The sequence below is a fragment of the Strix aluco genome, chromosome 15 (genome assembly GCF_031877795.1).
Source record: "Strix aluco isolate bStrAlu1 chromosome 15, bStrAlu1.hap1, whole genome shotgun sequence".
NCBI lineage: Eukaryota > Metazoa > Chordata > Aves > Strigiformes > Strigidae > Strix > Strix aluco.
In genome coordinates, this window is record NC_133945.1 from 5323958 (window position 1) to 5340398 (window position 16441).

The 16441-nt window shown below is 49.4% G+C and overlaps 1 long non-coding RNA gene across 5 annotated transcripts; it reads right to left on the reverse strand.

The window, feature by feature from the left end:
- Positions 1-6104: 6104 nt before the first annotated feature.
- On the reverse strand, positions 6105-16246 carry LOC141930341 (uncharacterized). Of its 5 annotated transcripts, none has more exons than XR_012625275.1 (5): positions 15704-16246; positions 15450-15558; positions 9033-14940; positions 6783-7626; positions 6105-6276 (listed from the first exon to the last, which is right to left on the reverse strand). It is a non-coding gene; the product is annotated as an uncharacterized LOC141930341 (long non-coding RNA). The 5 variants fall into 5 exon arrangements; XR_012625273.1 differs by lacking the exon at positions 6105-6276 and having other exon boundaries at positions 6305-7626; positions 9033-9429; positions 9932-14940; XR_012625274.1 differs by lacking the exon at positions 6105-6276 and having other exon boundaries at positions 6305-7626; positions 9033-10102.
- Positions 16247-16441: the final 195 nt, after the last annotated feature.

The window sequence follows — 16441 nt, forward strand, 5'->3', positions numbered from 1 at the left end:
CTCCCTGGAGATGCTTGTTTTGTTTCTCCTGCTGGTGTGGTGTGAAGCACTGGGGCTGGGGTGGCCGAGGGGGTGCAGCTGCAAGAAATGAGGCAGGAGCTCCCATCTCCTTCCCCGTACCAGGGTCTCGTACCCGTCGCTCTCACTGGGCCTGCTGGCCACACCTGAGCCATTTGGTTGCATTTTCCAACCTGGCTTCCCGTGCCATAGGCACGAACCTGCAAGCTGAACGCCAACTCCTTTGCTTTGTGCCTCAGGGCAGCACAATCCTCCCTGGTGGGACAGATCCTTTCTCCCACCTGCACCAGGAGATGCTTTTTAAACCTCCTTTGTGTGCGGTTCCCCTCCTCCTCCTCCCCTCGCAGAGGCCCCCGCCATGCTGAGCGCTCAGAGAGAAAAGCCAACCCTCCCCTCCACCCTGGGGACCACAGTCCCCCGGGGCCCGGCACAAAGCTGGCTCTGATTCACTCGCGGGGGCTCCGACACAAAGCCCCAGGAGAAGCAGGAGCCGCGGGGCTGGCGGTGAGCGCTGGCAGCCGTGGGGCTGAGTCACGGCCGTGGGCCCACGCGCGCCATGGCAGGCACGCCGCCCCGTGACTCAGCCTCGGCGGCAGGGTGGGCCGGCAGCATGCAGGGATGCTCTGTGCGGCTGCTGCTTCTCCTCCCTCCAGCATCACGTTTGCAGTCAGCCAGCCAGCCCTGGCCGCTGCCTCGGGGAGAGCCCCGCAGGGATGCCCTGGCTGAGCTCTGCAGCGCTGGATGTGGCCTCTGTCCTCTTCCTGGCGTCGAAGGCACCCGCAGCCGGGCAGGAGCAGTGCTGCAGACCAGAGCCTGCACCACTCGGCTCCAGGTCCATGGTGGAGGGAAGGGGATTGGGGACTGTGGCAGGAGGCAGGGGGTTGGGGACCACTGCAGGGGGCAGGGGGTCCAGGACCATGGAGGGAGGCAGAGGGTTCAGGTCCACAGCAGAGGGCAGGAGCTTGAGGGCCAAGGAGGAGGGCAGGGGGTCAGGGACCATGGAGGAGGACAGGAGGTTGGGGTCCATGGAGGAGGACAAAGATTTGGGCACCATGGAGGAGGACCAGGGGGTTGGGGACCGCAGCAAACAGCAGGGACTCTCAGCAGTCTCCCAGCAAGAGGCGGATGGAGGCACCACCCCATCAGAGGCTGGGGCTCATGCAAACTGCTTATTATAACCCTACTGCCTGGCCTGTCTGTCTGTCTGTCTTTCCAACTATCTGTCTCACTCACTAATCAAAGAAGGTTGTTCCAAGAAAGCTGGAAGAGGAGAAGGAATGTCTCACTTGGCTGTGGCTTCCTTTGGAAAGTCTGGAAAAACTGTGGCATCTCAATGTGCGTGAAGGTCTGCCTGGTGAGAAGCACATTTTCCTTCCAAAGCTGCTGTAAAGATGTGAATCATGAGCCGGTAACGCTCCTGGCAGAACGAAAACTGATTCCACTGAGACATGGTGCTGGCAGCAGCTCTGCTGTATCTCTTGGATGGAAAAGAGAAACATTTATCTTAGAGACATCGCTGGGGAAGAGCCACTGGTGCTGCTGAGAGCCCAGCGGTGGCCAGATCCTGCCTGTGTCCAGGGTGCTCCCGCCAACGGGAGCCTCGAGCAGGTTTCCCAAAGGTTTCCCAGAGCCCGGCAGTGGCATTGCCAATATTCAAACACAAGCCAAGGGGTTTACAGTCCCCTTTGGTTGCCCTCCACAATGTCAACCCCTCGGCAGCATCACTGTCTTTCAAGGATGAAAATATTCCATATCCCTGTGGCTCATTTGTGATTATGTCAATTTGATTTCTGGGTTTTTATAGGCATCACACTGCACATTGCAGGGAGAGACAAGGAGGGGATGCCTGAGCAGATTGGTTTTTCTTGCTGTGAGCTCAAGGCCAGAGATTCTTACAGTCATGAGCCAAGCTCCGCACCTGTGCAGCCAGAAGCACTCTGTGGCAGAGCACATGCCTTTCGGTAGCAGTGACTGCATATAGGGAACGTGGGGATTCATTGCCCCTTTCATAGGGAAAGGACTTAAAACCTCTGTAAAGGTCTGCTGGGAGCCAGGGGGAGCCCTGCTGCTCCACCTGCAGCACAATGGAGGTCTCCCTGTGCCACCATCCCCATCCATCCTGTCCCCTCCTGTCCCCCTGCACCCGATGCTGGGGCCAAAACCCCACCAAGCCTTGCCCCGAAATGCCCCGTGCTGCAATTGCAAGACCCTAGTGGACGTGGCTTCCCAGGTGGCCCCCAAAATCTGCCCGCCCGGGTGTCCAGCACAGTGATGGGGTTGGTGCCGTCCCCGCTGCACCCACCCCACTGGCAGCAGCTCACCTCACCAGCTCAAGCCACTGTTTATGGATCCCGGAGCAAACAACACTCTTGTCATGCAAGTCCCTCCTTTTTAGGACTTTCAAGCTTTCTGCGGCCCAGAGGGCACCCTGGCTCACACCATCCCCAGCCTTCAGGCCCCAGGTTTCATCACCACTTCGCTGCTCGGAGTTGGAAGAGTTTCAACATTAAGCATCGATGTGCAGCATGTGGCTTCAGGTCATATCGGCCGCACATCCTCCACCTCAAGTCAGAGTACTACAGCCAGTTTATGTTTGCAGAGAGCCCCAAAATCTATACATTTTACCTAAGACATACATGTGCAGAACACTGAATCAGGAGGGGAAGTAAAGCCTTGAAGAGTGCAGGTGCTTTGGGGACATTTCCCTCAGTGGATACCCATGGGAGGAGGATCACAAGCTGCAAAGGGGTTCGGACCCAGAACTGGGATTTGCATGACATCAGCCCTTCCTGGTGGAGACAGGGTGAAGGATGGGGAGCAGATCCACCACTGGGCATGCCCCCCTTGGGAAGAGCCTCAGGCTAGGGACCAGTGATGCCCCAAAGGATCAGCTGCTTGAGAGAGAGGGATATTGGCCCCAACAGGTCACCGTTTGCTTTAGCATGTCTGGGTGACATTCAGGGCAAGAGGCAGAGTAGCCGGGGCAGCCTGGAGCCCTGGGAAGGATTTTTTTGCCCCATGGAGTGTCCAGCAAATGTAACCGCTGCAGGATGGGGGGGTGGAGGGCTGGTGGTGGGTGGTTCAACCGAGAAACTCTTTTGGATGCTGGAAATGAAAGAGGTAAGAGGGAAGCGGGTGGTGGGCCAGGACCTAGGGGCGTCCCTTGAAGCAGAGGGGAAACCGAAGAGATTGCTGGGTGCTCGCACGCTGCCTTCTCCCGGGCAAGAGCCTGTGCAGCACAGGAGGCAGTTCGGTGTATGTTATAGTGAATTCCCATGCAATTATTATATATATGCCCAGCAGTCCCGCACGGGTTATCTCATTTGGCTGCTCCTTATACAGCGTGTTCATTAGTGGTCATTTAATTACAGGATGCAAAAATGAGCTGTTCTGAAATACTAATATATGTATGCAAAATATGCAATGAGCAGTTAGTGCTACTAATGAGAGAGGGAGTTGTGGTACCAAGAACAGGAAAAATACAGCAATGTCCTGGCAAACCTGAGATCTGACCTAGCTCAGCCAGCCTGCTGTGACCTGGAATTATCCCAGCTGTCTTTCGGGACACAGGGAGAGAAAATGAAACACGGGTGGGTGAGCTGATGGTGAGCAGCCATTTCCTACTCACAGGGAAGACACAGAGTGTCCGAAACCACCCGTATTTACCCGTATTGTCAGAAAGGATGGGCAGGGCGTGCCAGTGCCACTACCACTTCAACTCTGAACCCACATTCAGCAGGATAGGGAAGCCCCTTGCTTCCCAGTGACCCTCCAGTGCTGTTTGCCTGGAGATGGGAATTAATGGGGCTGAGCATGTGAATCCTGGGGGCAGGGAACACTGCTGGCTGCTTCCTGGTAGCTGTGATTAATTGTTGTTAATATTAAATTCAGAGCTTTTATGCAGGACGGAGAAGTGCTTAGGCAGAAGCCCAGCTCCTGTCCTACCTGTCATTAAAAAACATTGCAATTAAGCCATAGTGGAAGGAAATAGGAGTAAATGCATCCTCTGTAAGTGGCTTCAGCTTTCCATGGACATCTGTGTCCCACCATTTCCTCTTCGGCTGGCCAAGCACTTCTGTTTTCCCTCTTCCCATGACCCATACGTTGCTATTTCTTCTTAATCGTGCCTGCAGCTCCCGACAGCGGGGGCTCGAGCAGGGAGGAAAGCAGCTCCAGCTGCCTCTGACCCATTGCAACCCATGGAAATTTCATGTCAGCTGCAGCTGCAGCCCCAGCCGCGACTAAAATCAAGGCTGTGCTCCGGGTACTTGCTCACCTAGTTGGTCCCTGATGCTTTCTTCACTCCTTTGCTCCTTTGTAGCCTGCACTGGGGTAGAGTACAAGCCGTACCCAGTCAGAGCTAAATGCTAAAGCTCTGCCAGGGAGGGGACCTGTCGGAAAAGCTGGGAACATGAGCACTAAGCATCCCAGTAAAATCATTAGTGGAGCACAGAGAGGCTCCTCAACCCACCAGGCTGCCAGGCGCCGGGTGCTCTTGGTACCTGCTGACACTGTGATGAGCTGCTGGGACCTGGGGACGGGGTGCTGGCTGGAGGGGTGCTGGCAGGAGGGGTGCTGGCTCCCCGCTGGCACCGTGAAGCCAGGTGGTCCCTCCAGCTCGGCCCCTTCGCCTCCGTCACCCAGAGGAGCACAGCACAGCCGGGAGGTGCTGCCGGACCCCACATCCCACAGAGATGCCGTGAATAGGCAGGGCCATGGCACACCATGCTTGCCAGCACCCCCAGACGAAACATTTAATCCTGCTTCAACAAATCTTTTTGTCTCATTCAAGCAGAAAATTGAAGAATTTTAGAAACTCTGAAGAAGTGTTGAGAAATTCTGGGTATCCCCACAGAGCCCCACTCCTCTCCATCAGCAGAAAACCGAATGCTCTGTGCTTTCAGCTTGATGAAGGGTTGCAACTGCCCCGACATAAAGTGTTTAACTTGTTTCCACCTTGCAGCAGATCTGGCTGGGTTTTTCAGCAGCTGAGAACTGCTCCTGCTTCAGCCAACGGCGACTGACCTCAGCCAAACACTCCCAAAGTGTCAGCCCTGGCTGTTGATCTCACAGGGCCTGGTGCAGCCCCGAGGTCTGTGGCAGAGCCGTGCTGACAAGCGCGATCACGGGGCAAAGCAGAACGGTGGGATGGTTATTACATCCAGGGAGAGGGTTTTCCCATGGAGGTGTCCACCTGGGTTATTCCAGCTGCGGTTCTTCCCCAGTGAAGGACAAGGCAGGATGCCGTGGGGTGGGATGTGGGGCTGGTGACAATGGGTCAGCCTTCACCAGAGGACACTGAGAGGAGCTACACTGGCGGGGGATGAAGGGGCACCCTCCTCTGCCTCTTCCCAGGACTGACAGGACTGAGACACGGCCAGAAGCTGCGGTTAAAATCTCGGGAATGCCAGGAGAGACAGAGCAGGGTGACAGCAACATAGAGCTAGGTATGCCACGCCATGGCGGGTTGGAAACAGCGTGGCCAGCATCCCCATCCCTTCCATAGCAGGTCCTTAAAGTCCTGACATTGCCTGGGGAAAGGCAAAAAAATCCAAGATAAGACTTAGGGTGAGGGATTTGGAGATAAAGAGGGGCAGCGAGGGAAAATAAACCCTAAGGCAAGCAAGATACTGGTGCCAGGAATACCATGTTGAATATTTTGGACCTGGTGTGACAAAGATCAAGCGAAAAGTGTCCTGAGAGCCGAAGGTGGCTTTTCAGAGCCACGAAGGATGCTGGCAGAACCGCACAGGGTCAGAGGGTCAGGGTGGATGGGGAGGGATGGGGGAGCACCAGGCGTGCCTAAATTCGGGTAGATCTGGCTCTCTGGCAGCCCCAGAGCCTGGACAGCTGGGGACGCAGCAGGCGGTGATGGCCGAGGAGTGGGTCTGGGGTGAAACCCAGGGAATTGCAGGAACGCCCCGGCTTCACCCGGCGCCGGGCGGCAAAGAGCGACAGCAACAGTCCCCGCGCCAGACCGGGGCTCTGGCCACGTCCCCAGGCTCTGCCGCCGCCACAGAGAAGAAAAAGACTTTGCCAGGACCGCAGTGCCGATGAACGACTTTTTTTTTCCCATTGCTTGCAAACATCGTCATCTTGTATATAAACACAAAATGCCAAAATGTGAGTCAGCTTAATGGCAGTTTGGCTTCTGCACAGAAACAAGGCGATAAACGGCAGAACTCCAGTTTGCAGAGGTGATTTATTCCTGTTTCAGGGGGTTTCAATAAGTCGCTTCACGGCAGGTAGAATATAGTCCTATGATATTAAAAAAATAATTAAAAAAATAATTGAAATATATTTTTTTTTTTTCAATTAGTTGCTTCCCATTGATGAGAGGAAAAATATCAGTCTCAGCTAGTGGCCAAACATACTTTTTTAAACTTCGATATATATTAGAGAGCAGAAAGAAATGCAAACAGTATCATCCTATGAGCAGTAGGTTCAAACTATATAAAGGTGTTGGGTTTTTATTTAAAGCTGATAAATAAGTTTTGTGGCCCAATGCCATGATCTGGCACAAAAAAAGATCTTATTCATATGAAGGAGCAGATCTGAGACTGCCTCGGGAATCTTAATTCCTGAATTTCTCAGCTTTTTTTTTCCTGACATAAAGAATCTCAATGAGCCAATTATGGAGATCTTGACATAATGTCATTTTTTTCAGTAACAAATGCTGTAGTTTAAACTCCACTCTGTAAACACTCAGGCATGTACTTATATCTACACATGTAAATAATCCCGCACAGGTCAGCAAAACTAACCATGTATATAAAGTTAAGCACGTCTCAAAAGTGTCTGCAGGATTGAGGCCAGCGATTGCAAAACAGTTTAAACTACAATCCTCCATTTTCATTAGTTTCTTGAAAAACTTCTGCTGTGGGCTTGAAATTCTTCCTGTTTTGTTGAGCCAAAGGTGATTTTTCTCCCCAGGCAGCCTGAGCAAAAACCTTCCTGCTGTTTTTAAGTTGTTAGGCTTCAAAAATCACTTTTTCCACTAAGGACATTCTGCCCTTTTAATTTAGAGAGTTCAACGTTGACATCTACTGTGTAAATAAAGCTAATTAAAGACAGTTATTATCTGCTGTACATAAAGGTCCTCTACCACCACAGTCTGATAGATTAGGTTGCTTTTTCTAAATAAAGCAGTATCTGTAGGCACCAGGAGCATCCTTTATTCCTATAAATGGGGTGTTAATTTTTCAGCTTAATTTAAATAAGACCTCAGCCCCCAAACTCTACGTGTTCATCCTCTCCCAGGATGCTGAGCGACGCAGCAGGGGTGGGCTCCAGGCTGAAGCTCTGTTCCTTCCAAGGGAGAGACATCCACCCAGGAATGGTGCTAAAGCATCGCCGCCGTGCCGTGCCGTGCCGCGCCTTGCTGGGAAAATCAAGGCAGCGACTCCGTGTTGCCGAAGTTTCCGTGGTTAGCGAAGCACGCTGCTTGTTTAGGGGAAGAAGGTGGGTTGCGGGCTGGTTTGCAGTCTGGCTGAGGTTAGGAAGATGATAATCTCTCTGAGAGCCCTGCCCACATTTCTGGCTTGTAAGAAGAAGTTTGAGGCTGTAGCAAAGCGATAAACTCGGTGCCTCCCGGTCTCAGCAGCACGGCTGTGAAGGGAAGACAGGGCAGGATGAAAACCTGGTTAAAATTCAACACACCTCCATTCAAGGCAAATTGCCTCTAAAGGGCTACGGCGTGGGCCTTGAGTTTGAACCGAGCGCGACAAGAAAAGGAAGAAAGAGATCCAGATTAAGAGCTTAAATGGTCCAGATAAAAAATAAACCATGGAAATCATTATTTGGGTTATAAAAAATGGGATTTAGTAAATATGTTACGACACTGAAAGGGGAATAGAATATTTTCCCTGCTCTTCCATGGAGCTAAAGCTGGGGAAGGAACTGAAATGAGGATGGTAAAAGAGGAGAAATAAGCAGACAGGAAAAAGCCACTTGGCCCAAGAAATCTGCTTCTCAGCCCCCACTTTCCCAGTTTACGGTCGGAGCTTTTTCTCTCTGTACGGCCACGTGCCTCTGCCTCCCACAGCCCCTGCAGGGATTCGCGGGAGCGTGTGGCACCCTTCGGCAGACGCGTCCTCACAGGGGCCCAGGCGGGCTGGTGGCGAGCCAGCGCGGCGAGCGAGGTGCGGGCACACGAGCCGGCCGCTGGCACCGCACGTTCGCCGCACACCAGCGCAACGGCGCGTCCGCTGCCGCACGGCACGGCCGTCCCCACCGGGCAGAGCAGAGGTTGCTCTTGCTACCTTGCAGAAATACCAGCTGCATGTGGTGGAATGACTTTTTAAAGTATTTTCAGCCACAATACAGCTTTGTAGCTTATTCAGGAGCAGGTTCGCCAGGCACCCAGGAGTTTAATATTAATAACCAAGATGTTTTGACTAGACACATAAGACACACAATCTGCTTGTTTGTTTATTTGTTTGGACTGAAGAAATACTGAGAGGCAATTTCAGCTCCTTGATTTGTTTTCTAAGTGTTCTAGGAAATAATTCACCAAATTAACAGACAATACGTGGGGCAATTTCATGCATGTGGTGACAAGATGGGGTCACACATATAGCACAGCAGCCAACTTGGTCTGCACCAAATTCCCTTTTCGAGATATCCTTCGGTCAATAACTCAGCTACCTAAAACATAACCTCTGAGCAGTTCTTGTAGGTACAGATCACGCAGATCCTCTGAAAGCTGCACCCCGGGGGAAACCTTTGGTGGAAAATTACCAAAAAGCTTGTGATGGGTTATGGTTTTTCCTGACTGTCATTAAGAGTTTCGTGCATGCCACAAAGCACGAGGGTTATTTGATTTTTGCTTATCAAGGGTGACTGCTGGTACTCCCATCGCCCAGTTCAAGGAGATTCCTGGATTATAAAAGGATTAGGGCCCCGTTCCTAAATCCTGATTGCATCTAGTCAATAATTGCTGGGTTGAACTGAATTTCTCCCTCAATGACCTTTCAGTACATCCTATATGCCACTTTGTTTTGTCCCCAGCTCACCTTTTTAACAAATATTTGCTGTGTTTTCAGTACCCCAGCTCCAATATTTCTCCTTCATTGCAGAAGCATGCATTTTCTCTTACTTCTATCAAAAGGCATCTAATGTGTTTGTCTCATCCACAAACAGCAGAACCCAGACCTGAGTGACTTCACATTTTATTTCCATAATATACCGCAGTTGTCAGGGCAGCAACATAGGTAAAAATGACTAGGAGATGCGATAACCATCTCTGCCAAAGTCTTATGCATTAGTGTTTTCAGCAACATTTTCTTCTCATCTTGTTCCCTGGAAACAGAGCTGGGCGCGTGGCAGAAACATGCATTCATGTTCAGCTCTAAACATGATTATTTGGAAGGTGTTCGCTGCTCTTTTTGCACTCGTGGTCCATTGATAGCCCTGCAAAAGTCCTGAATACTCAGCATCAAGCACTCCATGGATATTATTTAAGAGTGTCAAAATGCTAAAAATTGGTGTCACCTTTTAGAAATTTTTAAGTACTTGATTCTGAAGCCTCAACAATAATCTTTTACTGGCGTCTTTTCTTTGTGCAGTGTAAATAAAACGTTTAAGTCATAAAGCATGAAGTGCAGCAGCAACCGGTTTAGAATTAAATCAGTTTTTAATCAGTACAAATGCTAAATATATCGGCTAGCAGTATAATCAGTGGTCTGCGTTGGGCCACCCCGATTTCAGTCGCCACACTAACATGGCAGGGGTCCAATTGCCCTGTATGATTTTTTCTTTTTTCATCAAAGCATTAATCCTATCACCACAGCAATAAATTGAAATGATGACTTGTTCCTGGATTTGCAGACAGGAAAAGTGTACTTTTCCTGAGCTTATAGAACACAAGTGTGTAGAAACCATCTTAAATACAAACTAAAAATTTATATAATACTTTCTCAATGCCTTCCACTTCACATTTGTCACATCATTGCTAAATTGCTCAGATATATCTGCTCTGGCTGGAGTAGTGGGGGGTCATCTATATTCCTAGACAGCATTGGAGTTGCAGCCACACGGGTGACATCTCGGGTATAGCTGAGAAGACTGCTCTCTTCTACCCTTTCTGGGGAAAAAAAAAAAGAAAATCACCAAAAATCCAATATTACCGAGCTGGGTTATTTTTCTTAAATGATTCTGGCACCCACAGTGCAGAATAACAGATCTGTAGTTAAAATACACTGTGACAGCCTGAGCCAGGGGAAGAGAAAGTGAATCTATTCGGGGATGCGGTTGGGAACGCTCTGTTACTCAGCTCAGAGAGCGATGGCTCTCACCGTATCCGTTCGCAGCTCAGCAGCGCTCGAGGTCACCTTTCCATTGCAAAGACAAGGGATCAAGTCACAAAAACGCCACAGCAATTCTCTTCTCCCTATACAACCTAAATTTAAAGAGGGCTTGGTGCTCACATAGCAGAAGTTTTACGTTGTGTAATTCCTTGCTGCACTGACAATGCCCTAGCTAGGGTTTTCTGTGGATTTGCAGCAGGTCTTTCTTCCAAACCTGCGGCGTGTGCACAAGGTGATTGCATAAGCCTGCAATTATGCCGGTAAAGTCGCAACCCCACCTCTTTTCGGTGGAATAATCCAAAACGCCAAATATAAAATGCGTTGCAATTTGCAACTGCACTGTTGCAAAAATCAGAAAATGGTAAAATTGTGCATTGCAATGTTCACAGCCATTGCAGAAATGACAATTTTTCCAAATCCGTATTGTTTCCTCTATAGTACTGCAGGAAAATCCCGTACCGAGTGTAATCCTATGAGGAAACTTGACTGCAAGGTTATACGAATAGTTTAGGCTAGCTTAGTTCTGGTTAGACTAGTTTAGAATAACTCAGTCCTGAGGGTCCTTTTACGGCTCCCATAAAAGAGAACTCCCCTTTTCCGTCAGGATCTTCCCACAGAAACTCCTCCCTAATTTGTATCACATAGGGGCTATTTTTATATGCCTTTGCACTGCCTTCCACCTACTCATGGAAGTCCTGCTGATGACTTTACAGTGTCGCTTCCCACTATTTGACTACAACTGTTGGTCATTTTCACTGTTTTTTGCTATTTTACGCTGTGCTATAAAGCGGAGTTACAGCATGGCAGTGAGAGTGACTCAACTGTCCTTTGGGAATCCCGGGTGAGCGCCGCTGTAGCTGATCTCCAATCAGTGTTTTATAGCTTCTAGCCTGTCTTCTTGTCATCATTTCTTAATGGCTTAAGCCTTTGCTTTAGCCTGGCTCTAGCCGGTCCCTTGTCTCCCTGATTTGAACGTCCTGAGAAGCTGCAAGTAGATGGAGTGGGGGCCTGGTGCTGGGCTGGTCTAGTGCCATCAATGACTGCTGCTTGTGCAGTTCTCCTGCTGTTTATTCCTTGGCGCTTCCACGCCCAGACAGCCCCATCCATAGCAATCCTAACACTCCTATTTCAAGTAAGAAAACGCTTTTTTTTTTTTTTAAAGAAGCAGAGTGTCATGCAAGTTCGTCCACCGAGCGTTCATAGTTATAAAAACACGTTAGATGTGGCTGTATTTGCAGACAACAGTGGCACTTCCTCTCTTCGGAAACACAGCAAGTTTCTATTTCAGGCTTTGCTGACTCAAGGGTGAGGTACCCAAGCTGATTCAGCAGCTTGGCAAGCCAGGGGAACTTCTGGTTATGAATGGAATGAGCAATAAATTTTAAGTTTGTCTTCATCTTACAGAAATGTATATTTGAGTGAAGCCACCTCCTGGTGGCAGACATTTTGCCAAATACATGGTACAGTCTGCACTGCTCTCAGCATAGAAGGCCATGACCACATGGCCTGCAAGGAAAACCCAGTGATCCCCACTCAGCTGGGCCAGGTTTTATCCTTCCTCTGGAGGTCCAAGTCCCATAAAAAGCTCTTCCACTGCTTACTTGCTTATTTTATCTGTGCATCTCATCTGGGTATGAAATGGTGTCAGTAATATGAATAATTTTAACTGCAGTTTCAGAAGGATGAAAATACAGAACACGAAACCAACCTGGCTCCCCTGAGGAAGTGAGAAGAATGCACCACTTACTCAGCTTCCGTGGCTTCATATGGAAAAGATGTCAAAGGTAATCCTTGTGCTCTTCTTTTATGGAAAAGTGAAATAAGCATCATGATACTTTTCTAATTTGAAAAACCATGGAGAAGTAACAATCCTCCAAAATATTTGCTAATGTTTACCCGTTAGTCTGTGAACAGAATTCAGAAAAGCTGTTGGTTTTTTTTAATCCATAACAAGCGTTCTTTCACCTAGAGGTTACCAGGATTCAAAACAAAGCTCGTAGTGAATGCTGCACACATCAGCAAGGATGCAGACACAGAAGTTCATCAGAAAGTGAGATCCTGCTATTTATTAAGGTAGGAAAGTAGGGAATGGAGATTCTGGGCTGTCTCCCTTGAGCCTTTCTGTCTGTGGATGGACGAAACAGGTTTTAACATATTTTCCTCCAATATTTATACTGTTTGCAGAGCCAGACAGGATCAATAGTCTCCACCCATGGCATCCAGGACGCCTTTCCTTTCAGGCTGTAAGTTTTCCTTTGGCAGCGTACAATAAAAGCCACAAACTTCTAAACAGCATTCCTCCTCCCCAGCTCCACCAACTATACTGGCATTAATATACGCCATTGTTCTAGCCAGCAGTTCCCATGTCATATTCTTCTGCCTCGTGAAGGCGGTTTGTGGAGTCTAAAAAAGCATCATGTGGGTTGTCACACTTCAGAACCCCCCTAAATAGTTCCACACAGCTCCATCAGATAAACGAAGTACAATATTATGAACGTCAAACAAAAGCTAATCGTTAGAGCTGACAAAGCTGCGCCTCTGAGGAGGGAAGTAAATTCAATTCTATAGACTAAATATGTATATTTAGTGGCAAGAAGTTAAAAGAAATGTGCAAGTAGGATACGCATTTGCCCAGCTATTGCTCTGTCAAATATTTCCTCTCACTCGGGCTCTGAGAAAGGAAACCAGTCACAGACTATTTTGGAAGGGTGGTCGGAGATCTCTGCAGGAAAACAGCACAACCGCAAGCTACCAGACACTAAAATGAACCCGGGACTCAAAATCAACACGGTGTGGTAGCTCCCAGTTCTACCAAGATGTGCTAACTGGAGTTGCTCAGAAAGTGAGCAAGAGGAAGCATCTGCCGTAAAGGATGCTACAAACATTACCCACACAGACTCTGCCTTAGAGGGACACCCTGAGGGTATTATATTCCATGGGGTTAAACTCCTCCTGGATAAAAACAGATCAGAACGCAGGGGGGGAAATAACAGATACAACTTCAAACCACTTCTTGCCCTCTAAGACAAATTCTACTCATGCTTGAAATAAATCCAAGCATAATCGGCATTTCTTGATTAGTGCTTACATGTATTTAATCTGCTTTTTGAATTCAACGGAGAAAAATCTTCACGATAAAAGCAAAGTGAAAGAGTAGTGTCCATGACATAAGGATTTTAAAAATTCAGTCTTTCGGGAGGCAGCACTAGGTCCTTCCCAGCCGTCACAGAGCTGACAAAAGCGACTCTGAGGTAGCTGTGCTCCCTGCTGCGTACGCAGTGTATGTGACAGAGGCAGCTGGGGAATGGCTGGGCTGGTGAGTGCTGGGTGACTCTTTCACCCAAAAGATCAAAAGGAGGAACAGGATGGGAGTCTACGAGTAACAAACCTAGTGGGAGCTTCCTCGGGGGAGCGAGGATTCTGAACAGTCTTGAAACCAGGATCTGAAGCTTACCAAAGGAGGGTTTTGGCAAGCCAGATGTCTTCTTCGGTCCCATTCCACTGTCCTTCAAACCAGTAAACGAAAGCTGGGAAAGAGGAGACTACTTCATCAGCAGAGATCAAAAGCAGTCTCTGACTAGTAGCCAGACAAAGTTTGGGATCATGTGGGTCAATCAGTTAAAACTTGTGATGTAGCCAGTATCTTTGATGTGATTCTGTTTATTCTAAGACCATACAAAGTCCCGCTTTACTGAGCACGGGGGGAACAAAACACACTTCTCTTGCTTCTCAGAGCTTTGCCCCTGCCTGTCCTCCGTCTCCCGCACACACGTACCCCCCCCCGCCCGAAGCGTCGCTCTCTTCTGTGTGCACACAGGGAAACGCGTGAGCGGCCTCTGGCCACGTGAGCCCACTCGTGCACGTGAACTCTCTGTGCAGCACACACACACCTGAACCGCCGCCTGCGCGCCCTGGCTGCTCTACACGCACAAACCACCGCCCAGCGTTTTATTCTGAATGAAGGTACCATCCCGCATCTTCATTTTAGGTGAAAACTAAAGCCTCCCCCAGCAAGTTTCAGTAATAAATACCAAATCGAAGGGCTTCAACTTTTCCTACACTCTAGGCAAACATGTTTTACCTATTTACTGCCCATGGACTCTTAATCACCCTCGACCAAAGAACTGAAGGAAATCATGACTTTTTTGGAACCAGAGGAAAAGTCACATCTTCAGCTGGAGGAAAACATACCCTGGTGTTCTTTTCAACCACATACTGATTTACTTAGAAATAATAAGGGCTTAAATAATTTCCTCTTTCCCCCCCCCGTATTTTAGCTCTTTTCGGAGGGGTGTTAAGGAAATGCAGCTGATCCAGACTGGCAGCTGAGTAAGGATAATTTGCCAATACTATCATAAAAAGAAAGGCTACAAAAATTTATGCTGGAATTTCAGTACCTCTCACCTCTCAAAGTTCAAATCACCCAATCTCTACAACAACATAAATCTTGTAAGTTTACACCACAAAGTTAAAAAACACACGTAGTTTTACCTTCAATTCTTTGCCATTGAGGTAAAAAACTTTTGTCCTTTTCCCTCCAATTTTCTACAATATCTTTGAATCCTTGGAAGTTGTTGCACTTATTTAATCCTCCAGGTTAAATAAATTCATCATCCTTTATGAAGTAAAAATGTAACTTAAAGTACATTTAGAATCAATAAAAAGGTTGCAAAGAAGTCTTAGTAAATTTATCAATTAATAGCCAAGCCCAGGAGGCCATCCTTCCCTTCTGCTCTGTCAGCTAAGGGATTTCTTTCTTCCTAACAATGTTTATGTAAGAGTGGCATGGTAAGCAGCACTCGCTATAAAATATTGATCAGCTGCGCCATTAGTTGGAATTCGAGAGACAGCTCTGTCATAGCAAAACCAAAACAATTACCGCTATTGATTGGACTTTTTTTATCATAGATTATTTTGGTATTTGAGTATATCAGAAAATACAAATTTCTTCACAATAATAATAATGATGATAAAAACAGATTTTACAGCATGGTTGCTGCACAATAAGTAATATCTTTACAGAGGAAATGGAAAAAAATACAGGTTTCAGTTCCAGTAAATGTGTGGCCACATATTTTCTATTGCTATTTAAAAAAAAAAAAAAAAAAAGTGAGTGCGTTTTACCAAACGGTGTCATCTTCAGAGGGGAAGGGACTCGCTGTTGGGTAAGAAGCGCCGCTGGAGGAAGGGCAGCTGGAGCAGAGTGCTTTGTGGGCAGCTGGAAAAGGCTCACCTGGAAAACAGTAACTGGGATTTAGGGAAGCCGGAGGCACCTCAGGGCCCGGGTGGCTGCAGGAAGAAACCGGACAAGGCAGAGCAGGGGCTGAGGGGCGCGGGAGGAGGAGAAACTGGTGGGCCGGAGCGTTTGGGAACATCACCTGTGAGCAGGGTGAGGGATGGAGAGCTGTGAGGAGGAGGGGAAGGAGCTGAAACAAGCGCCGAGAGAAACCCCTGCAAAGGAGGGAAAGACACGGGCCATCTGGGAGGAAGAGATAATAAAATTGAGGGAGCCGTGCAGGCGAGATAGCGTCGGTTATAAACAAGCGAAGAAAGAGGAGAAGAGAAAAATAACCCATCAAGTTTCCAGCAGGCTGCGGGGATGCGGAAAGGTTGAATTGTTTGCTGAAGTACATGTTGTTTGCGCATGGCAAATGTCAGCCGTGCCAACGGGCCCCCCCCGAACAAACACGGCCCTAAAAGCGGCGGCGGGACCCGCCGGAGGGACCCCTCGCCTGGGGGGAAGGCGGGCGGCCGCGGGGACAGCGCGGGGACAGTCCTGTCCCCGTCAGTCCTCCCCGCCCGCGGCGAGGGGGCGTCGCTGCCTCACGGAGGGACAACTCCCGCTCCGGCCCTGAGGGGAAGGGGCGCGCGGGCCGGGCGGGGCGTCCCGGAGGGGACCGGCCCGCGCCCCTCAGGCCGGGCAGGCGGGGGTGTGTGTGGGGGGGTGCGCGCTCCCGCCGTGGCGCCGCGCCCCATTGGCCGAAGGGGGCGCGCGTCCGTAGCCCCCCCCCGAATCTTCCCCCCCCACCACCCCTGTGAGGAAGATGGTGGCGGCGGCCGCCCGCGCCTGAGCGCGCCCCCGCCGCGCGGTTCCCCTCCCCTCACACGGCGGCGCG